The sequence below is a fragment of the Mugil cephalus genome, chromosome 4 (assembly GCF_022458985.1).
Source record: "Mugil cephalus isolate CIBA_MC_2020 chromosome 4, CIBA_Mcephalus_1.1, whole genome shotgun sequence".
Lineage (NCBI taxonomy): Eukaryota > Metazoa > Chordata > Actinopteri > Mugiliformes > Mugilidae > Mugil > Mugil cephalus.
In genome coordinates, this window is record NC_061773.1 from 17,643,146 (window position 1) to 17,657,962 (window position 14,817).

The 14,817-nt window shown below is 42.1% G+C and overlaps 1 protein-coding gene across 1 annotated transcript in view; it reads left to right on the plus strand.

Moving 5' to 3' along the window:
- Nucleotides 1-238: 238 nt before the first annotated feature.
- Nucleotides 239-14,817, plus strand: part of ripor3 (RIPOR family member 3) — a 58,164-nt gene continuing 43,585 nt past the window's right edge. The window contains exon 1 of the mRNA XM_047582145.1: nt 239-827. The gene's annotated coding sequence lies outside the window, so the exon portion shown is untranslated. The remainder of the gene's footprint in view (nt 828-14,817) is intronic.

Genomic DNA, 14,817 nt, shown 5'->3' on the forward strand with positions numbered 1-14,817 from the left:
GGGAGGGGAGAAAACGAAAGATCAGAGGTCAGGAAAGATGGGAAGAAAAGTATTTTAGGAGGGAGGAGGAAGGAGAGAATACCAAAAGCAGGGTAACATGGGAGGAAGTTAGGAGAAGACCACAGAGCAATTAATTCTCTACAATCTGAAAGAATGGCAGGAAAAGAAAGAAGGAAGGAAGGAACGAGTGGGAAAGGAGGAGGTGAGGGTGAAAGAAGGGAATCATAGAAAGGAAGATACAGAATAACAAGCTGAGACAAGGAGAGCAAGAGCTGGAGATCGAGCAAAATTAAAAGCAGGAGCGGCAAAGTGGAGATGGAGAGAAAGAGAAAGCGTCCCGAGTGTTTTAATTGAAGCTGACAGAATGAAAAAAAAGAGCAGATTGGAGGCTCTGAAAGAGGAGGAGAAAAACACAAAAAAATGGGAGTGGAGAAGAGGCTGAGGGGGAGAGAGCGGCGCAGAGGAGAGAGGAGAGACGGAGCTGACAGAGGAAGAGAGAGCGGAGAGATATGAGGAGAACTGAAGAGGAAGAAAGAGAAGAGAAGACGGGGGGAACTTAATTCACCGGTCGGTTTCAAGCTTCTCTGACGTTGCGGTGAAACCCTCGGGAGCTGCTGCTGCGGCTGCTTCTTCAAGACTGAACGCTATCAGGACCAAACAGGCAGCTGCCAAACCCACTGACACACACACACACACACACAAACACACACACACACACACACACACACACACACAAAGCTGTGTTGGATATGACTCGTCCGCTCAGGCAGTTTCGTGTGTTGGACTTGGACTGACAGTTAGGAATAACAGGTTCCCCGTCCTGCCAGGTAGGTTTAATACGCTTTAACGTCTGTAATGAATCAAATGGAGATGGAGCTGTATTGTGTCTCTTGTGGGGTTGGAACCCTTCATGTCCTCCACTTTGGTCAACAGCTCCAAAGCTTATTAATTAAATAGACAGTCATCACCGTGTTTTTCATATTTGCTGTGTTGCCTGCAATCATTGGAGATTTTACAGAAGGCCAAAAAGTGTACATTAGAAAGTCTCAGTTTATGATATTTCAGAGGAAAACTTCTCTGTTCATAGCTGCTTATATTAGAAGAGCCCAGTAGAGCTGCTTTTTAATGCTGTGTGAAATGTACCCTGGAAAGTTTGGCTTTCAGACAGGTGAGCATGAGTTTCCTTGGCTCCACCCGGCTTAATGGCTGAAAAGCCTTCTTCGAACACACACAAAGAGCTGGGCAGGGATGATGGTTTACCAGTTTCAGAGGCTGCTTGTTGAGTCAGTCTGTATTACAGTATTACAGTCATATCTGAGTGACATAAGTTGTTCTCCAGTTTATTTTCAGATCTTCAGTTTCAAAAAAAACAGCAGCAGCATGATTGTGCTTGTAGAAACTCTGGCTGAACTCAGTTCGACTTGTGATCGAGTTGTACATCATCTGTTTTAAGCTGTTGGTTCTTTTGCTCTTCTGTTTTTAACTTTAACAAAGCTAGGTTGCTAAGGTGTTTCCAACATGTCTAGGTGTTGATCTCTCATCTATTGTATACAGCGCGCTGGCACTCAAGCACTGTTCAGACTTGGTATTAGTGCGGCCTGATTGATGGAGTAAACATCATTCAGTAGAGGTGTGAACACACCCAAGATGCATTCAGAATCGGATATCCGATTACTCAAATCACATTTGGAGTTGAGCTGTGCTGCTTGTGACCACATTCCTTTTGTTGTGGGAACTAGAGTTTGCACGACTTTAGATTTTAATAATCTGTTATTTGATGAAAGTGAAGGTGACAACAACGAAATTTCTATTATGGACCTGAATACATATGCTGAGTACAGGCAGCTCATGTGCTACATACTGCGTGCTGCAGACATATATAGCCTGTATAAAACAGGCTGCAACTCAGCACCACCAATAGGATTTAATATTACTCCACAGCGTGATGTTAGTTAGTATAGCCATTATTATTTCTCTGAAGCGCTCTCTGTGTACTGCAGCTAAAGCGGTCTACTCTGGGGCGACATGATGCCTAAAGCGTCATGGTACAGCAATGAATTCGACAAACCTACTAGTCGACTAGTCTGTACAACCCCTAGTGGTAACACATGTCCTGGCCATTTATATTAAAAATATAAATAATGATTCTTTATTTTTTATCAATTTACATAATGCAATCACATCAATATTTGGTGTTACTACCCTTTGCCTTCAAACCAGCATCAGTTCTTATTGTTACACTTGCAAAAACTCAGGGATTTTGCAGGATTGTAGTCAGGTATATGATCCACCAATTATACCAAATAACATGATAACATGACACAGGTAAATACACTATGGCAAGACTGAGCACAGTAACAAGACACAAGGTAGTTGTACTGCATCAGCACAGTCTCTCCTAGACAAATATTTCAAAGCAGACTAGTGTTTCAAGATGTGATGTTCAAGTGCATTTGAAAAAGCACCAAGAAACAGGCAACGTTGAGGATCGTAGACTCAGTGGTCGGCCAAGAAAACCTAGTGCAGCAGATGAAAAACACATCATCTTATTTTCCTTCAAAATTGGAAGATGTCCAGCAGTGCCATCAGCTCAGTGGGACCCAAGTACACCCATCTACTGTCCAGAGAAGTCTGGCCCGAAGTGGTCTTCATGGAAGAAACAACACCTCTGACAAGTCCAAGAGACTCAACTATGCACGAAAACATAGAAACTGGAGTGCAGAAAAATGGCAGCAGATGTTCTGGTCAAAATGTGAAATATTTAACTGTAGCAGACAGCAATTTGTTCACAGAAGGGCTGGATAGTAGTACACTAATGGGTGTCTGCAGGCAACAGTGAAGCATAGCGGAGGTTCCTCCTTGAAAGTTTGGGGCTGAATTTGTGCAGATGGAGTTGGAGATTTGATCTGGATTAACGGTGTCCTCAATGATGAGAAATACAGGCAGATACTAATCCATCATGCGATACCACCAGGGAGGCGTATGATTGGCCCCAAATTAATTCTGCAGCATGACAAAACATACAGCCAAGGTCAATAAGAACTATCTTCAGCGTAAAGTAGAACAAGTCCTGGACGTGATGGCATGGCCTCCCACAGAGACCTGATCTCAACATCATGGAGTGTGTCTGGGATTACATGAAGAGACAGAAGGATTTGAGGAAGACTGTATCCACATCTGTGTTTAGTTCTCCAAGATGTTTGGAACAACCTACCAGCCGAGTTCCTTCAAAAACTGTGTGCAAGTACCTAGAAGAATTGATGCTGTCTTGAAGGCAAAGGGTGGTCACGCCAAGTGTTGATTTGATTTAGGTTTTTCTTCTGTTCATTCACTGCATTTTGTTAATTGATGAAAATAACTAAGTGAACTATTAACACTTTGATTTTTGAAATTGTTCTTAGTTCACAGCACTTTCGTTAGCCTACTAGCATAATTACCAAAGTCATACTTGAATGTGTTTAGAAACAAGAAAAAATGCGATTTTTAGTACGCCTTAGAATCTCAAGTGGGTTTTAGAGCAGACAAAGAAATATTTTTCCACTATGTCTCAAATTTTTAATTCCATTATACTCAAAATTACATCCTGAGGAGTTTTATTCTTCCTGGAACTTTTGGCCTCACATTAAACTGTTGAAACTGACTTTGATGTACAGGCTTTCTTCCAGAAGACGACTCTTCCTTTCATTTCATTCCCCTGCACCACTGTCAGGGATTCCCTTTTTTTCCAGTTTGGAGTGAAAATTCCTGTTTAAATCATTTCCAATGTCCAGAAAAAACATCATGTTCTTCCAGCAGTTATCCTCATAATCTCTTTTGCTCTTTGGTATTCTACCGCGTCCTGTCCCCTCTGTCCTCACTGTCTCTCCTCATCCTCTTCATCATTCGAGAGGAAGGAGGTTTCTGCTCCCAGAGTCAAAGCATCAGTTTCTCATGAACCCCCTCAGCGAGTGCAGCTTGAACTGACCAGATGCCAGAAAAAACATCAACTCATCAAGCTGGGTCAGAATCTGCTGCTGGCTCAGTCTGTGTCTCTATCTGTCCCTTAAGCTCCTCTCTGTCCCTTGTATCACTTTCTTTTCTTTCACCACTCATTTTTGTATCTTAAAGTTCCCTTGGTTCAGTGTGTGTGTGTGTGTTTGTGTGTGTTGGTCATTAGATGGGCTCAGCAGGAGGTCAGTGGTTCAATTGTGGCTGAATTTAAAAGCTAACACTTGTCACTGGGTAAAGTGTGTCTGAGGGGATCAAGCGACACCAACAATGGAAAAGCTTAAGAAAGCTCTTTGTTGTTCACTGAGTCTCTTCCACATTCACACTGATTCATGCTGATTGCTTCCGACTTCTCAACAATGGCTCCATTAGCAGCGAGGGTTCAGACGCATTATAACCATTACGAGATGAATAGTGTTTGTCTTGGTGCTCTAATGAGGCGTGCACATGTTTAGTATTGCTGCTGTCATGGCGGTTTTGTTACTTGTTGTATTGGAGGCCCCCCCTTTGCACTTTACACAAAATGCTTTTGAAAGGGGGGGATGAGAGGAGGAGGAGACTGAACGCGGGATTAAGAGGCCGACAAGTGTGTTTGTAGCAGTCAACTTTCTGAGACACGTGGAAAGGCAGGAAGTAAAAGGGATTTAGGACCAACCACTGCTGTTGCAATCTGAGTTGCTGCAACAAATAGTTACATTTCTGGGAAGGTGCCGTCAGGTTATGGCGTAAGGTCTGGATGCTGGAGCTACGATGTACCAGTGTATGATTCTAAGCTTTAGACCTTGGGTGTCAAACTCATTTCAGTTCAGGGGGGCACCTACGCCCCAATCTGATCTCCAACGGGCCGGACCAGTAATCTAACAGCATAATAACCTGTAAATAAAGACAACTCCAAATGTTTCCCTTTGTTTTGGTGCAAATAAGTAAATTATGCTTTTTTTTATATTTTTGGGCTCCAGTAGGGGGCGCAAATGGCTCTTGGCGATTAATATTAATGATTAAGGGAAGTAATCATTAATATCTATAAGTAGTTACAATGAGTAGTAAACCTCCCTGTCTCCAGTTACCAAAAGTTAAATTGCCTTATGAAGATACAGCCTCCAAAGTGGTTTGAAGGCTGGACGGCCAAGAGGCGGGACGTCCCATGGGCTCGTCCAATGAGAGCCAGGGATTTGACTCCACTGGATTTCACACCTAGTCTTTTTAAGGCTCCCGTTGTTTGGATTTTCTGGCGCTTTCCTGCGGTCAGGCTGTAGTGGAACCATGCAGGCCCCACTAACGCTTGTGGGCCCAACAATATATATATTTAACTAACTATCCTTCTACAAAACGTTTCATTAACCACCTGAAACTAAGTAATTTTGGTGTTTTTCGAGGGATTGGCGCCATCTGCTGTTTAGCTCTGGGTCTCAGCTGTTCTGTCCGCTGCTTTGAATTTGTGTGACCCCTAGTGGACAAATTAGGAATTAGTGCCAATTTTATTGATGAATTGCAGTTAAAAGGATACACCACCCCTATGTGAAATGTAGTCGCTCACTGTATTCCCCAGAGTTGGATGAGTGAGAAAATGTTTTTAAATCTGTCCAGGCGTCATCTAATCCAGCAGTGCAGCAGTTAGCATTAACTTAGCACAGACGCTGTAATGTAGAGTTGCCAATTAGCCAGTCGTTCGCAAAAATGATCTTCCTAATTACTTCTTGTGACCTGTACTTTCACGTCGAGCACATGCAAGTGCCACAAACAAACCTGGCACAACCATATCTAAAAGACAGATTTGAGTTTTAACTTTAAACATAGCTAAATGGCACACATGCTCCCGCATTAGTGAGCACATAACTGATGTAACCTTGGATGAATGGATGGTGATGGGAGCAAGCTGCACAGTTAGCTTCTCTTCTGCACTGACTTTAAAGTCAATAAGTTATTGTGGTGTGAGCGTGTTGTTTCAAAGAAAAACAAGACTCAAGTCACAGTTCACAAAATGAAATGATCTTAAAGGACTTGGGCAGATGCTAATGTGGAACGTTTAGTTTCAGTTCCACAGTTTTTATTTGTTAAATTTAATTCAGTCCAGGACACAGAAATCTGGAGCTTCTTCGTTTATCTCTTGCTGGCCGTAGTGTTGTCGTGTGGGGGGTTGCGTTTCTGTGCGTAGCAGTAGGAGTGCATGTGTGTGTGCCTGAAGTCTGTGTTGGATGAGTCATTTCTTGAAGAGGTGTGCTACAGTGCGTGTTTTACTCTGAGGTGCGCGCAGATTTACAACCTCTGTGATTTATAGCAACAAACTCATCCTGTCAACAAAGCAGTGCTATCCTCCAGTGGCTCCACTTCCATTTATTACCCTTAAAATCACAACCTGTGCTGTTTTCAATTAGTCACATGACGTCACCCAACAAAAACTTTTTCTGGACATGCGTGAGCTCACAGAAAGCTTATCTTGCCCCAGGCTCTGTGACCCCCAGGCCTGTGAACCCTCTGGAGGAATGATGAACTGAAAGAAAAATCCACAGCAAGATGAAATCCATCCCGGCTGCTCCGCATGAGAACGTTTCAGACCACACCGTCGGTTCGTGTCCTAATTGCGCCAAAAGATAGATCATTAAAGATGTTCATTTGCAAACAAATAACATTAAGCGCCGACCAAGGGAACCAATCCATTAGAACAGATGGAAGCACTATAGTGTGACTGATTAACAACAGCTCAGTGACATGTTACATTCTTTCCAGAAACATTTTTGGATGCGATGGAGCAAGTTTGGCCAAAAGAAAGTTGTGTGAATCCTGGCAGAGCTTCGACGTGAACTGACGAAAAAAAGCATTGTTGTAGTTGGTCGGTGGTTTGTCACCTGTGACGAAAAATTAACACATAAACCTCATTAATCTTTTAAGTTCGACGGTGCCTGAATATTATAGTGGCTGAAAGATGTCAATGTGGAGACGAGGCCAATGCATCCAGAGAGAGAAGACGCAATGTGAAGGTATATCTGGTACTGATGACCTTTGTGAAGCTTCGTATGTGGGCTACGTGGTTAAACGTCATGGTTTTGATGTGCTCATTGTTACAAAAAGCTGTAAAATCAGCAAAAGAGGGGCAGCAATGTGACGAAAACAGAAATGAGATTCTGGGACTTGTAGGAGTTGCATGCCTTCATATTTTTTTTTTTTTTTTTTTTTTTCGACTGTTATGTGGAGATAGTCAAATAGTAGATATCAGGTGGATTTCTGGATGGAAGTGTTTCCATTGTTCTGAAATATGTCTTTAGTTCTTGAAGTGGGAGTGAAGACAGAGCCAGTTTATTTTTCTTTTATTAATACATAAAGAGACTTTTGTATCAGGTCTCATGGGAACTTGAACAGAACAAAACAATTATAAAGAGATCTCTCTTCCTTCCTTCCTTTCTGTCTTTCTTTCTTTCTCTTTTGCTTTCTTCCTTACTCGCCATCTTTCTTTCTCCTAAACTCAACCTTCTCTCCTATTTCATGTCATAATTCACAGCAATAACGCAAGGGCGCTTTAAAAGTCAGGCTATAATTGTGTCCACTAATGTATGAATTGCTGATCTCATACACGCATTCGATATTATCACATGGCACATTTTTCTGCAGAGAAGTTAAACTATGTTTATGTTTGACAGTAAGATAATGAGTATTTTTCTTCCGTTGATGATGTTTATATGTAACTTATCTCTGCACATAGAAATAATATTAGTTATCAGATGGACCTGACAGCTTGTTTAGTGCACACAGACCAAGACATAGACAAATCTTCATTGCATTGGCCCAGCACAGTGTTGAAATATACAGAATTATATATATATTTCCTTCCAGACTTAATATTCACCCACACAACACAACACACCCACACAACACACACACACACACACCACGTGTCCTTCTATGTCCTTCCTTGTTTTGTCCCTGTACAGAACAGCTGTTTAATCAGGGTGCAGAACAAAGGGTCACATACAACATGCTATGAAATAATAGTGCAGAGAACCTGTGGAGCTGCCACTGTGCAAAATTCTTTCATATATACATGAGTATTTGAACAGATATGAACAGGATGTTCATGTGTTTTTAGGTGAAAAGATACTGAGTCCAGCATAAAGAGCAACAGTAGTTTGAACAGATATGAACAGTCACATCAGTTTAATGTCATAAATGTATTTTGTGTGGTTAAACAAATTATATATATATATATTTGTTAATGATGGCTAGTTAAACTTTCCTTTAGCAGTTTTGTAAAGCCCAATAATCATTATTGCTTTATGAGTGTAACTGGTTTCTTTAATTTTTACGTGCAGAAAGCATTTACAGCAGAGCGTATGCTTTTGCAGCAGCTGTACAACGCCAATCTGTGATTATAGGTGCACTGCTGCACAAAGCTTAGCTTGTGCTTGACGTCATAGTCACAGTATGGAGCGGCTGCTTATGTGCTATAGCTGCTATAAATCTGTCTTAGACGTTCATGCAGAGTGAGACCTGGTCCAGAGTGGATAATAATGCTTTTATTCTATGAAATGCGTGGCCTTAATACTAATTTCTTTATTTCCAGACTGCTGTCTGTCAGCTGTAAAAACTAACTGGCCAAGAAATTAGTTTTAATTTTATAATTTTTTTTATTTGGGATTCTGTCTCTGTATGATTATGCATTTTCCAAGAAGTATATAGTTTAAGAAACATTGCATTCACCAAAATGTAAAAATGAATCCTGAGTTCAATGCTTGTTTCACGTTCTGAGACGTGAATTTTTGCAGCAGTCAGTGTGTTTACATGCAGAGCTTAATCGAGCTATGCTCAAAATTCGACTTTCTCGCTACAATCCTTGTCCCAGTTTACATATAGCGCAAGAAAATCAAATAACTGTTGTCCTCTTCCACTCTTCCGCGCTATCCTTCAGACGGCTTTGTTTCTCTTCTTCTTCTTCTGCGATCAGCTTTCTTGGACGTGTTTGTTCCGGTTTCACATGCCAGCGCAGCGGTCGTGGAGCATGCGCACACGCATTATCCGATTGAAAACTCAGATTCAATCGCATTATCTGGGTGTCTCAATCGGACAATGAGAACTCCGATTTTAATCGGAGTAACGTGTTTACATGCACTTAAGTTCTCCTGTTATAGTCCGATTAAGGTAGATTAAGGATTAAGGTAATTCATTTTTTTTTTCACGTGCATGTAAACGCACTGAGTGAAGAACGAAGGACTACTGGACTTGTTTTAGGTTCCTCAATGACCCACTCATCTAAGAGGCTCCTTCAGCTAGAGCCTGTAAAATGAGCGGTGATTCGTCTTAAAGTCGTAAGTGATCTGAACTCACGGATCTCTCTTCTAACGTAGCAGTTCTCAAAGCGCTTTACAAATGCTTACAATTTCACACACGTCCTCACGCGTCAGTGTGTGCAACCTGCCATTTTGGAGCAACTCCTGGTTCAGTCCGTTTCCAGCAGCACTGTGTTGGCAAGTCTTAAGTCCATTTGCCTTTGTTTTAGATGTACTATGACGCAGAAGAATCTGAGACGTGTCTGTATGTACGACTTAAGTAAAACACCCATAAAACAAAATGCAATTACAAGTAAACTGCTGCACTCAAGACCATTGAGAAAGAAGTACAAATATATCCCAGTCAGGAGAGACTTATGTCTGAATGAGCAATGAAGATTAGATTTCATAACATACAAGAGGGAAAAATGTTGCAGTCTTTAGTGATTAGTCATAGATTTAAGGGGGGGAGCGGGTAAGACCGCTCTTAGTGTAGGAAACCCCCATGAGTCTATAGAGACTGATGGTGGTGATGAGAACAAGAGAATGTAGGAGCTGTAGATCATAGGTCCTCAACAGGGGGGTCCTGGACCCCTAGGGGTCCGTGGAGGTACTGCAGGAGGGTCGCAAAATCTTTGGTTGATTAAACTAAAAGAATCTTACTGCGACGACACACTGAAATGAAAACCACTCTATTATCACACACTCTTACTCTCTTACTGGTCGTGGTTGAGTTACTTTTACTTTAGGTAATGTCGTGTTTATTATAGAGCAGCGGTTCCCAGCTGTGGGGTTCCAAAGGGTCACATAATAAATCTGAGGGTTGGGAGGATTGTTACACAAACTTGTGTTCATATTCTGATCAGATCTTTCTCTAATATTTGGCTTACATGTATTCAAAAAGCCACTCTGAATGAAATAACCTGAAATAAATACACATACTCATGATTTTTGTTAATGTTCACTCTCTTGTGGCTAGTAAAACACGACCTCACACTCAGGGCACAATGTAACTCACACTTCAGTCCGAGTCTTGAGGTCAAACTAAGGGTGGTTTCTCCAGGCTTCACAACCCCCCTGAGTCCAGTCTGACACGACACACTGATCCTGCAACACTCCCCTAACTTCACCACTGACAGTCACTTAGGGTCGAAGGTCAAACCGATGTTGTGATCCCAGACAGGTCGGCAGTGTGCGTTCAAAATGCACCCCAGATACAACGCGGCGTCTACACATAATCCAAAACCCTGACGTTGTATTTCCACAGTATTGCCACTGAACCCGAATGCGCATTTGTGTTTACATGCATGTGTGCGTGTTCGGATGTAGGTTTGTCGATGGGTTTTATCATTTCCCAGCATGTGGTCTGCTCCCCCCCCATAGGAGCCGCAGACCTTCTTCTCTGTTCACTGCTGATAGAAGATAATGTGCTCCTCTGTGTCTGGCAGACGCGCGAAACACAACACGATGCTCCTGAGCTGAACTGTGAGCGCCGTTCCAAATTTAGGTTTGTTAAATTATGCACTCCAGTGTCACTGAGAACGGCTCGCGAGCTTTCGTCCAGCAGAAACACAGAAAGTAGCAGGCACCATAATAATAATTGATGAATGTGTGGGGGCAGAGCAACACCAGTGAGCAGGTGTTAATGATGATAGTAAAGATGAGCGGTGTGAGGACTTATTAGAATTATTAGAATTATTAGAATGGATCCAGATGGATGTGAATTACTCCTTGATTGTTTTTATGATGTATAGTGTACTCACATGAGAGGTCCAATTTTTATCCAATCTTTATGTACAAAATGATGCAGGACTGAACCATGGAAACTCCCTAAATTCATAATACAATCCCACGTGCTCAGTTTGAACCCCATGAATGTAAAACACCCTCTCTGACCAACCAAAAGCAGCTCATCTACTTTTCGTCTCCTGAGTTTGGCCGTCACGCATCTATCACCAAAGTATGAATACAATTCACATTTTTCACCCGCTCCACCGCTTCGAATCCACCAGGAGCTCCCAATTATGCTCACGAATGTTTGAGCGCCAGGTGCAAGAAGTCAGCCGTGCGTCTGCACTCATTGTAACAGGGGTACAGCTGTTTCATAACCAGTTTCCCAAAGCATCTGTTTTTGTTTTTTTGTTGTTGTTTTTTTTTACCTGCTGAGGTGAAAAGAGCCTGCTGAAACCTGGTGAACCTGGTCAAGCTTTCTATCTTCTCTGGTGAGCAAATTACAAATAACCAGTTTGAGGTTAAACGCATGAAAATGGTCGTGTCTGGATTTTCCTGAGCCAGGATGCCCCCCCCATCAGTGCCATTTGTCTAGGCAAAATGGTTGCGGCCTCGGGAGGCAGAACAAGAATTTCCATTTCACACTTGGATGGAGATCCAGATCGGCCAAATTCACACTACAGGGTCCTACATTGTGCCAAGTGAAGTCAATCGTGTAAAAGGGAAAACACAGCCAAAATGCTTCCCATATAAAGTATGAAGCTTATAAATCATTATATATATTTTTTTTCTCCCCGGAAAGTGGCCTCACAATAAGAAGAACGAGTTGCAAAATGCTACGATAATAAAAATGCTTTTTTTTTTTTTTTTTTTTTTGACATGCGGCTGATGTTTTTATCGACGCCTCCTACGGTCCAGTATTATGAATGCACACATTTTTAACTGCGGACCCCTGCTGCTGTGGCAGTAGTGCAGGGTTTGGGCCAGATTTTCCGAACGTTCACCTGCTGAGCCGCAGTGCGTCTCGTCTCGGTGAAGCCCTGCACGCTGGGCCACACGCCTCATATTTCTGCTCCATATGGGCACCAGCTAGTAATGCAAAGAAATACCTTGGCCAGTGGACAGAAATGCAAATACTAAAGCAATGTTTTGCAGAGATCGGGGGTTAAAGGAAGTTGAAAGGGCTTGTTGTTATAGTTTAGGTCTGAATATAAAATAGAGAATTCCCTAATCTCTGATTTCTTTAGGTAATCACCTCCATGTGTTCGTTCACTCCTGCTCCTGCATGTGTAGCTTCATGTGTGGATTCAAATTTATGGGGATTTCTGTGCTTTAGGATTTATCGCAGGTCCAGCTCTGAGAGAGCTATGTAGTTACTTAAAAGCAATAACTGTAAATGTAGCATTTGCATTTTAACAATCCGTCTTTTATGCAGTTGGAGTGATCAGCATCATCAGCAAATGATCCACTACTTGACTTCTGCGGCTGCTGATTGCGTCAGATTGGAGATGTCTGTACATTCATTTATAATTCATGGATCAAATTGTCCAATTAGAGGCAGTGAAAGTGTTGAACTCATAAATACCTCTCGATGTCCAGTCTGCGTGTCCTCCCTCGGCCTGCGTGGTGATTCTTGACTGGCCACTGAGTGTTGGGGCACGACCCAAACACAGGACGCGAGGGGAGGCAGGAGCAGGAAACACAATAACTTTAATGAAAACTTACAAAAATCAAACAAAAACAAAAAGCGCCGCAGGAGAGGCAGGTAATATCCAAAACACAAACTCAGAAACGGGTGAAATTCAATCAAAAGAAAGCAAAAACCGAGGTATGAGGAACTTGAGAAAACAGGCTGGAACACTAGGACACAGGTTACTGAGCAGACAACTTGACAAAGGGCAAAGAGGAAGACAAGAACACATGTGGGCCGAGGGGTGAACGAGGCACAGGTGAAACTAATGGTGGAGGAACACACAAGGAGAGACCTATCCTACAGTCAGAGGGACAGGACAAGAAACACAAAGACGATTACGAAATAAAAGCAGAAAATATGTTTTTATTTAAAGAATATCCAGAAAGTCCATACTATGACAAAATGTTTGTCTCTTTATGCGAGCCTTGTGTTAGGATACTGCATCCCTTCAACTCCAGGGGATAAATCATTATAGATGATGGATGAACAGTACTAACTGGATATTGTTAAATGTGTAAATCATGCATTTAAACTCTGATCTCTCGCTGCTCTAGTAGCTTTAAAGCGGAAAAAGCACAGGACGACGTCCACAGTGCTCAAAATTATTCACATCAACAGACACAGTAATTATATTAAACACCAGGTTCAACGAGAGGAAAGATGAGCTCACGTCTCTGTCTGCTGTTCAGTGATGGAGCTCCAGATTGTGGCCCAAAACAAGAGGCAGAGAAGAGATCAAATATGACAGGAACTCTTTATTAATCTTAACTGCGTTTGCACGCACTGAGCCACTACTGGATAATGCATTTATCGTGTCAGTATAATGGATGATCTTTGTATTTTCGACAAACAAATCAGTATTTTAAACACAAAGTGAATCCGAAGTTACAGCTGTGAGGCCCGCAAAGTGCATCCTTATGCTAATACCATCAGACTCAACGTGTGCAGGAATTTAAGAGCACGGTGCACAAACAGAATGCCTCAGAACAACAACACTGATTTTTCCTTACTGGTTCGTGTCCTGTTGTACTTCCTGTGGTCAACCTTTGATTGTTGGATTTTTTTTCTCCTTGTGTCTAATTGGTTTCACCAGCGTCTCATTAACCCCTCAGCCCATGTGTGTACGTACAGTCCTGTCTTTCCTCTTGTGAAGCTGTGAAGTTGAGTTACCTGCTCGTTCATGTGCTCCCAAGTGTTTCTTGCTCAGCTCCTCCTGGTTTCCTTATTTTTGTCGCGCCGCAGCACTCTTTGTAAGGTTCATTGAAGTTGTTATTTTCATGTCTTCATGAGGTGGTTTTTCAGACGTATCAATATTCATTATTACACAGGATAAGATGTTACAATGCCTCGTGCCAAGACCCGAGGGAAAACACATTTAGAAGCCCAGTCCGACTGAAAACCGACCAGCAGGCTAGCAGTCGGCTACCAGCTAGCAGCCAACAAGAAGACACCAGCTAACTAGCCTAGCCAATGGCAGTAGGCAGTATTTCGGCACATCATTGGGGTTTTCAAGTTAGGCCCTCGACACCTCAAGAAGACTTAACAGTGAGTTCCAGCGTCCTGGAGTCGCTCCCCTCCACGCTGCCCCCACACAACCGTGTGACTTTCATACGAGAGATTAGCTTAGCACTACTACTTACTACTAAAAGTGTATCACAGTGCAGTGGAAACACTTTTTCCGCATTTCCCTCTTTTAATTGTGAAGGACTGTAATGGAAACACAGCTAGTGAGAGGCTTTTAACGTCTTCAGGTTTCTTTATCGTTCAAATCATGCACCTATCTAATTTTTATATGTGTATATAAACATGGCGCTATGTGCTTTCGTTATTTTCCTCCCAACTGTAACTGGTACTACTAGCTGCTCTTTTAGTTCTCAAAGGCAGCTAATATTCACATCCAAACACATTTGCCTACGTGGAGCAATCTGTGTACAGGTAGTTTATCTATTGGTTTGTTAGTTTGTAGAACTTAATGAGTACACTTCCAAATCCAAACACTGGCTCACGTTCATGGAAAAAAAGACTAAATGTATAAATGTTACCACATCTGTTGGAACAGACTGTCCCCATCAGAATGAATCTTTTAACCACATTTTAAAGGGGTGGTGAAAAAGTTTGATAATCCATTCAACAGGGTAATATCAGCAC